The sequence below is a fragment of the Xenopus tropicalis genome, chromosome 6 (genome assembly GCF_000004195.4).
Source record: "Xenopus tropicalis strain Nigerian chromosome 6, UCB_Xtro_10.0, whole genome shotgun sequence".
Taxonomy (NCBI): Eukaryota; Metazoa; Chordata; class Amphibia; order Anura; family Pipidae; genus Xenopus; species Xenopus tropicalis.
Window position 1 is genome coordinate 2,104,845 of NC_030682.2, and position 9,064 is coordinate 2,113,908.

The following is a 9,064-nucleotide window of genomic DNA, read 5'->3' on the forward strand; positions in this document are numbered from 1 at the left end:
AAGCAGCAGGAGTTTCCCCTCAGGGCGACATTACTGGGAAGTGGAGGGCAGTGAATCAGGGGGCTGGGGGGTAGGGGCGGCCTATCCCAGTATAGAGAGGGGAGGGTGGCAGTCTGACATTGGGAATAATCACAAGTCCTGGGGTTTGTACAGATGGAATAAAAACAGATATTCAGTGAGACATGACAGTAAATGGACAGATTTACCCCACATCTCTTCCTGCAGGAGAATTGGGATCTGGTTGGACTATGAGGCCGGACGCCTGTCCTTTTATGAGCTGAGTGAGCCAATCAGGTGCTTACTCACCTTCACTGCCTCCTTCACTGAGCCCCTTCATGCTGCATTCAGGGTATGGGGGGATGAAGGTGCCTGGGTGAGAATCATGTTCCCCTAAACCCTTAGATATGCTGCGCGTGTGCATAAATATTCCCAATTTGTGATTATTCCATATTTTTATAAACCCCTTAAGGACAATCAAATATAAATTCCCAATTTTATTCCATAAAGTGCCCCCCCAGGAACTGTGCCTGACAGCAAATTGCATGATGGGAGGTGCCCCTTCTATCTGCCCCGTGTGTGTGTGGGCCCCATGGGTGCCAATACATGAACCACAAAGAGGGGCCCCTGTAGCCACAAAGCACATCCGGGGCCCTGTATTTAATGAGCCCTAGAATTCCAATGATTCTCTTTTATATCAGCACCTTTATATTAACTGTAAGTTACAGCTTTTCCTCCTCTTAGCACCTTTCAGTTGGTCTTGCTTTTTATTTGTTATTATTTGTCACTTTTTATTATGTTGGTTTGAACCCCCTGTTCTTCCACTTCAGCTGATTCTTCCAATTCTTTTTCTTATTCTTAGCGTCCCCCATTTTCTAAACGCTACTCCTCCTACAGTTTTAGGGTCCCCCAGACTCCCCACACTTCTTCGCCCTATAGCAGAGCAGGGTGCTTGTGTGTATCTAAGGGATCCCACCCCCCCCGTATTTTTGTGGCGCTGCTCCGAGCCCCCCAATTTTCCCATTGACAGGTAGATTTTCAAACTACTGCCACTCTAACAGCTTTGAGGCTACACCCCTGAAACTTTAATAACATGTGGGTGGAGCTACGAACAGCCAATCAGAGTTTACCTATTGACTTTCAATGGGGAAATCCAACCTGCTGCCAGTCTGACAGTATTAACACCAGGGACCCCAAACGCTTCCCAGTTGGTCACTAGGGGACTGCAGGTTTAGGTTTATATCAGATTATATCTTTTGATTTTTTAATTTAAAATGCTGCCATTCTTATACCATTTACACCAGAGCAAATGTTGCAGAGTTATTCACTGGGTGACAATAATTCAAGGTTTGAAAAAAGTAGGTGGAGCCACAGGCAGCCAATCAGATTTATTTCATTGATTTTCTCACCCTATTTGTTAAATATTGGTTATTGCAAAATAAACTGTATCCCAGGCCTGAATGGGTTAACATGTTTCAAGTGTGCAACTGACTTGCCATACATACAATATACATACCCCATTGTTCCTTAAGTCTGGAATGTGATTGATTGGAAACATATAGTCTTAGGGGTAATACAGTGGGGGGGGATTTTCCAACAGGGATATATATCAGGAACAAAAGGCTGGTCTTATATATATATAAATATATACAGACACACACACCCTTACACACACACACAAGCTCTCACTTACACACATTCACTCTCACACACATACATACATTTTTAATACATACATACTTTGTATTGTATTGGGAAGCTGTCAGTATTGTTTGTGACTGGCTTAATCATTGGTAATTTGTATGTAACTTCTGTAACTCTTTTCCATACATTAAATATACTTTAAATATCCCCTTGGTGAGTGGGGTTTGCTGACCATAGTACTTACACAGATATATTAGAGAAAGGATAGTAATAACAGATGGCGAATCCAACCAAAATATAGCCCTGGGCAATATACATATACACACTCTGTCAGCTTCAAAGGGGGACAGAAGGGTGTAGCTGAACTGAAGCTCCCAGGTGTCTATATGGGTAAAAGAACCTAGAAGTCACTTGTGTAAGTGTTAATAGTGGCGCAGGAGGGATATTCTGCTTTCCGGTGAGTATGGATTTTCTTGATAATTTGGCTAGGAAAAGCAAATTTGAGTTTAAAATCCCCCATAAAATTATGTCTGATGCAGAGATATGGGCAGATATGTACAGTCAGTGTGTGGGGGCAAATGTAAAGTTAGAGGAAGGAATGTCATTTTCTGAGATGAAGCACAAGATTAACAATGTTATGTTAATGGTGAAAACATTTAATATGTTGATGTGCTCAGGTAGGAAGGAAAATGATGTAGGAAAGACTAATTCTCATTCTGATGAGGGAAAAGTGGAATGTGACAGTTAGTACTGACTGTCTGGCTAAGGGGATTGCTGAGTATGAACTGAGATTGGCAGAAGTACAATCAGTTTTGCAAAGGGTTAACCAGGTTTCAGTTATTACAAAAGAGCAGAGATCTATGTTTGTTCCGGATCTCAGTGATCTAGAATTAATGCAAATTTACAGTTAAAAGTTAATAAACAGCTTTTAAAAATTGTGAAAAATATTCCACATTTTAATGCAAATAATGTTTTAATGAACTGTGATCTGTTCGAGTCTCATATAGAGAGATATGATTTAAGTGAAGAACAGAAGAATAAAGCGGTTAAACTGTGGGTGCCAGCACGTATTTCCCAGAGGTATCAATCCCTGTGAGTGCTCCCGGCACTGATACAGATGGGAATCTAATACACGGCACAAGGAGGGACAGACTATTAATGCTTAATTATATAATTAATGGTGAGAATGTGCTTGATATAGAGATGCTTAATAATCTAGAGACCTCTATAGATGATGACCCCTTTACATTTCTGGTTTTGTTTGAGCAGCTTACAGACTGGTTATGGGTATTGGAGAAGATCAAGTTACACAGCAAATGATAAAAGCTTTTGTGAACAAGTTTAAATATCTGGATCCTGTAGCTAATATTTCTGCTTGCAGTCTGGATACTCTTCAGAAAGCAGCATCACATATAGATAAGTACAGGAGACAGCTTATACTGCAGAACTCACACCCCTCAATCATTCACGTGATAAGGGAAATATGCCAATCCCATAAAGCAAAAATAAGAGAATATTTTTGCCATTTTTGCAAACGACCAAATCATTTTTTCAAAAAGTGCTTTAAGAGACGTAAATTAATCAAAAAGCAAATTAAAAATGATAAAGATTCTGAAATGAGGCAAGAGCAAGCTCAGGTCTGTCATGTTACACAGGCAAGGGAACCTGATGCACAGAATGGCCGCTCCCAGGGTCCCATGAACAGACCAGTCTGTCGGTATAAAAGACCCAGGGCTGAAGAGAAAAGGAGTTACTCATTGTTACTGAGAAAAGAAATATGCACATTATAGGGTTAGTGATAAAGAAATGTTAGTACTTATTTCCTAAAGGTTTGTAAACATTGTGTAAATGAATATAATTGGGTATACCTATTGAGAAAAACTTGTGATATTGTGATTGTAATGTATTTCATTGAACTGCAGAAGCAGGAAAGTTTAATGTGTGTTAAAAGTTTTATACTGTAGAATTGCTGCAAATGATAACCCCCTATTTAGCCAAATGCCAAGTTAGGGTTGTTAAAAAGCTATTTTGCCAGTGGGATCATAAACATCAGAATTGTATCTTGTTTTATTTGTAGCATAAAGTGTCTCTGTATGCATTATGGGTTCTGTAGCCATATACTGTCTGTAGCCTGAATGTCAGGGAATTATTCTTGAGATTATGCAGCCCAGATATTATAATGGGTATAAGGGAGACAGGGAATATTTAAGAGAATAGAATGAACTCACCCAAAAGTTATGGAGCAGAATTTATTAATCTATTGCTCAAAGGCATCTGAGTTTGCTTGTGATGCTCAAATAAAGGAGGTTTGGGTGTTGATTGTTTCGGGTTTCTAAGGCTGGGTGAATGACTAGGTTGGGAATTATTTTTTGTAGATTTTTAAGATTCAGAGTAGTCAGAAAGGTATCGGCACTATTTTCCTGTTTAAACAAGGCTGTTAGGAACATTATACAAAAATCTACCCACCCCCATCCCAGGGTGCCATGTTTTTCTAGTCTGTTTTACTGGAACCAGGAGAATGTTGTGTTTCCACTGGCCACTGACTTTTCATGATCAAAATCAAGTTCACAAAGATTTAGATCTTGATTTGGTTTCCCCTATAAACTAGAGATCAGTACAATAAATGATTGTAATTTAAAGACTTTGGTTCCAAGGGGCACACTGGTAATACTCAGGTTACACCAGGGAGGGATGTGTAGAACTGCTCAGCCGTAGGTATTGGGTTCATATAATGAGCATACTTCTACTGTATAAACGTTGGGACAGATAAACAAAGCTTATTATCTGAAGATTGCATTGTATTTCCATGTAAATTGTTTCATAAACTGAGGGAAATTAGTATTATAGGAAATTTTGGCATATTTGCCAATAAGGGAATTATTTTACTAACCTTTACCAAATAAGTACAGAAACAAGAGAGTAAATACATTCTAATCTATAATTGCATTAGTACAACCCAATGTTTGTTTTTTATTTAGATAAAGGGTAACAGGGAAAGATGGGAAATTTGATGTGTGAGCTGGAAAGCTGGAATACAGTAACATCTGTTAGGGGGAGTCACAGAGAGTAAAGGGGAGGCTCAGGCCCTGAGGGATATATAAGGGATATGTAAAAGTTAAACAGATGAAATTCCTGAAGGTTTAATCTGTTGGGATCTTGTAAAATTAGTAAAATGAAAGTATCCAAGTTGTATCTTGTTTACTAACTGTGAAAGTTTTTGTGATTTTTTCAGATGGGTTTCTCCCTCTGCTGAACAGACCAAGGATAATAAAGGGAATGTGTCTCCTTGCAGCCCAGGGACAGACAGTGCATCAGTGTAGGTTTATGTGATGTTTGTTTTAGGAATTTCAAGGACTGTCTGTTACTCCTTTGTCTCATTAGTTTGTTATATGTTTGTTTGTAGTGAGTAACAGGAGCATGATTGCATGGTTCCAATACAGGGAAATCCTAATTAACATTGATTAATCTGCTGTTTAAAGTTGAAATTTAAAGGAACAGTAACACTAAAAAATAAAAGAGCTTTAAAGTAATAAATATATAATGCACTGTTGCCCTGCACAGGTAAAACTGGTGTGTTTGCTACAGAAACACTACTATAATTTATATAAATACCCCGCTGTGTAGCCCCGGGGGCAGCCATTCCTGCACTGGTACAGCTGGGGTGTTTGCTACAGAAACCCTACTATAGTTTATATAAATACCCCGCTGTGTAGCCCCGGGGGCAGCCATTCCTGCACCGGTACAGCTGGGGTGTTTGCTACAGAAACCCTACTATAGTTTATATAAATACCCCGCTGTGTAGCCCCAGGGGCAGCCATTCCTGCACCGGTACAGCTGGGGTGTTTGCTACAGAAACCCTACTATAGTTTATATAAATACCCCGCTGTGTAGCCCCGGGGGCAGCCATTCCTGCACTGGTACAGCTGGGGTGTTTGCTACAGAAACCCTACTATAGTTTATATAAATACCCCGCTGTGTAGCCCTGGGGGCAGCCATTCCTGCACTGGTACAGCTGGGGTGTTTGCAACAGAAACCCTACTATAGTTTATATAAATACCCCGCTGTGTAGCCCCGGGGGCAGCCATTCCTGCACCGGTACAGCTGGGGTGTTTGCTACAGAAACCCTACTATAGTTTATATAAATACCCCGCTGTGTAGCGCCGGGGGCAGCCGTTCAAGCTGGAAAAAAGGAGAAAAGGCAAAGGTTACATAGCAGATAACAGATAAGTTCTGTAGAATACAATAGTGTTTTATCTGTTATCTGCTATGTGCCTGTGCCTTTTCTCCTTTGAATGGCTGCCCCCGGGGCTACACAGCGGGGTATTTATATAAACTATAGTAGGGTTTCTGTAGCAAACACCCCAGCTGTACCGGTGCAGGAATGGCTGCCCCCGGGGCTACAGAGCGGGGTATTTATATAAACTATAGTAGGGTTTCTGTAGCAAACACCCCAGCTGTACCGGTGCAGGAATGGCTGCCCCCGGGGCTACACAGCGGGGTATTTATATAAACTATAGAAGGGTTTCTGTAGCAAACACCCCAGCTGTACCAGTGCAGGAATGGCTGTCCCCGGGGATACAAAGCGGGGTATTTATATAAACTATAGTAGGGTTTCTGTAGCAAACACCCCAGCTGTACCAGTGCAGGAATGGCTGCCCCCGGGGCTACACAGCGGGGTATTTATATAAACTATAGTAGGGTTTCTGTAGCAAACACCCCAGCTGTACCGGTGCAGGAATGGCTGCCCCCGGGGCTACACAGCGGGGTATTTATATAAACTATAGTAGGGTTTCTGTAGCAAATACCCCAGCTGTACCAGTGCAGGAATGGCTGCCCCCGGGGCTACACAGCGGGGTATTTATATAAACTATAGTAGGGTTTCTGTAGCAAACACCCCAGCTGTACCAGTGCAGGAATGGCTGCCCCCGGGGCTACACAGCGGGGTATTTATATAAACTATAGTAGGGTTTCTGTAGCAAACACCCCAGCTGTACCAGTGCAGGAATGGCTGCCCCCAGGGCTACACAGCGGGGTATTTATATAAACTATAGTAGGGTTTCTGTAGCAAACACCCCAGCTGTACCAGTGCAGGAATGGCTGCCCCCGGGGCTACACAGCGGGGGTATTTATATAAACTATAGTAGGGTTTCTGTAGCAAACACCCCAGCTGTACCGGTGCAGGAATGGCTGCCCCCGGGGCTACACAGCGGGGGTATTTATATAAACTATAGTAGGGTTTCTGTAGCAAACACCCCAGCTGTACCGGTGCAGGAATGGCTGCCCCCGGGGCTACACAGCGGGGTATTTATATAAACTATAGTAGGGTTTCTGTAGCAAACACCCCAGCTGTACCAGTGCAGGAATGGCTGCCCCCCGGGGCTACACAGCGGGGTATTTATATAAACTATAGTAGGGTTTCTGTAGCAAACACCCCAGCTGTACCAGTGCAGGAACGGCTGCCCCCGGGGCTACACAGCGGGGTATTTATATAAACTATAGTAGGGTTTCTGTAGCAAACACCCCAGCTGTACCAGTGCAGGAATGGCTGCCCCCGGGGCTACACAGCGGGGTATTTATATAAACTATAGTAGGGTTTCTGTAGCAAACACCCCAGCTGTACCAGTGCAGGAATGGCTGCCCCCGGGGCTACAAAGTAAAGTGATTTGTAACAGACTGTGACTCAGGGGGAAATTAACATTGAAGGAAAACATTCATAAGGGTTATATGAGAAATTATTTGATTATGAACTGTTCACAAAGTGACTGTCTCATCCCTCCTGATTCTGTCTGTGTCGGGTTCAGTCTCTAACAGACTGTTGTTTCTAAGATCCTGCTAAAGACTGTGTTATTACTGATTATTCAAGTCCCACCTTCCTTTCATTGGGTACGGCCTACGTTATGGCTGTTCTACATCAGGGCAGCTGATACCAAGACCCTCAGAGGGGCATTGGTGATGCCGGTACAGGTACAACTGCCTGATTCTATACAGGTGCTTAGTGGCTGATCTACTATAAGAGCCAAGGCCTAAATCCGTTGGACCCTACAGGACAAAAGGGTGCAGGGTGCCGGGGATTTACCCAAGCTACAGGGAGCCCATCTGGATTCATTCACAGGGGAAATGTTTGATGTTTAATGACAGATTTTAATGCAAGACCATGAAAGGTGAGGTAAGAATTTCTCAGGCAATTGCAGTTACACACAGGGCTATGGGCAAAGACTGTAATGAAAGATTTTTGAAGTCAAACCAGAAGGCTGTGAATGGATGAGCAGAGGATGGAATCACCTATAGATAGAATCACAGCGGGGTATTTATATAAACTATAGTAGGGTTTCTGTAGCAAACACCCCAGCTGTACCAGTGTAGGAACGGCTGCCCCCGGGGCTACACAGCGGGGTATTTATATAAACTATAGTAGGGTTTCTGTAGCAAACACCCCAGCTGTACCAGTGCAGGAATGGCTGCCCCCGGGGCTACACAGCGGGGTATTTATATAAACTATAGTAGGGTTTCTGTAGCAAACACCCCAGCTGTACCAGTGCAGGAATGGCTGCCCCCGGGGCTACACAGCGGGGTATTTATATAAACTATAGTAGGGTTTCTGTAGCAAACACCCCAGCTGTACCAATGCAGGAATGGCTGCCCCCGGGGCTACACAGCGGGGTATTTATATAAACTATAGTAGGGTTTCTGTAGCAAACACCCCAGCTGTACCAGTGCAGGAATGGCTGCCCCCAGGGCTACATAGCAGCTTATTTATATAAATTATAGTAGACTTTCTGTAGCAAACACACAACTTTTACCAATGCAGGGCAGCAGCACATTATATTTTAGTTACTTTTATACACTTTCATTTTTTGGTGTTACTGTTCCTTTAAAGGTGCACATACTGATGTCCTCTCTTCTCTTTTTAACAACATGTATATGTGGTATGATTAGTCGTATAAATAAGAGTAACGTTTTCATGGCTAATGGGCCGGCCCTGCAAACAGTTCATTGTACAAGGAATACATCTTATACATTGATCAGGATGCGAAGAAACATCTGAATAACATCAGCTGCTGAAATATTCCTTTTATATTTTATAGGAAATATTATATGTGCCGGTCATGGGCAACAGTATCACTTGCGTAAAACATCATGCGATAGATACAGATAATACATGTTAGGAATGTTTCCTTAATATGTAATTATGTTGGAACCAGAGAAATAGTTATTACTTACAACATTTTGAGGTTAAAGTAATGTAAGTGGACAATAACAATTTTTATGTCTTTGCCTTAAACACATGTTTGTTAAGTACTGGGCAGAAGGCATCATTTTTACTTTTTAATTTTTTTTTATAATTATTTTCCTATTTTTGTTTTTAATACATTCACATAAGAGATTTATGATTTCAATATGAAGGACATTATTAATCATGAAA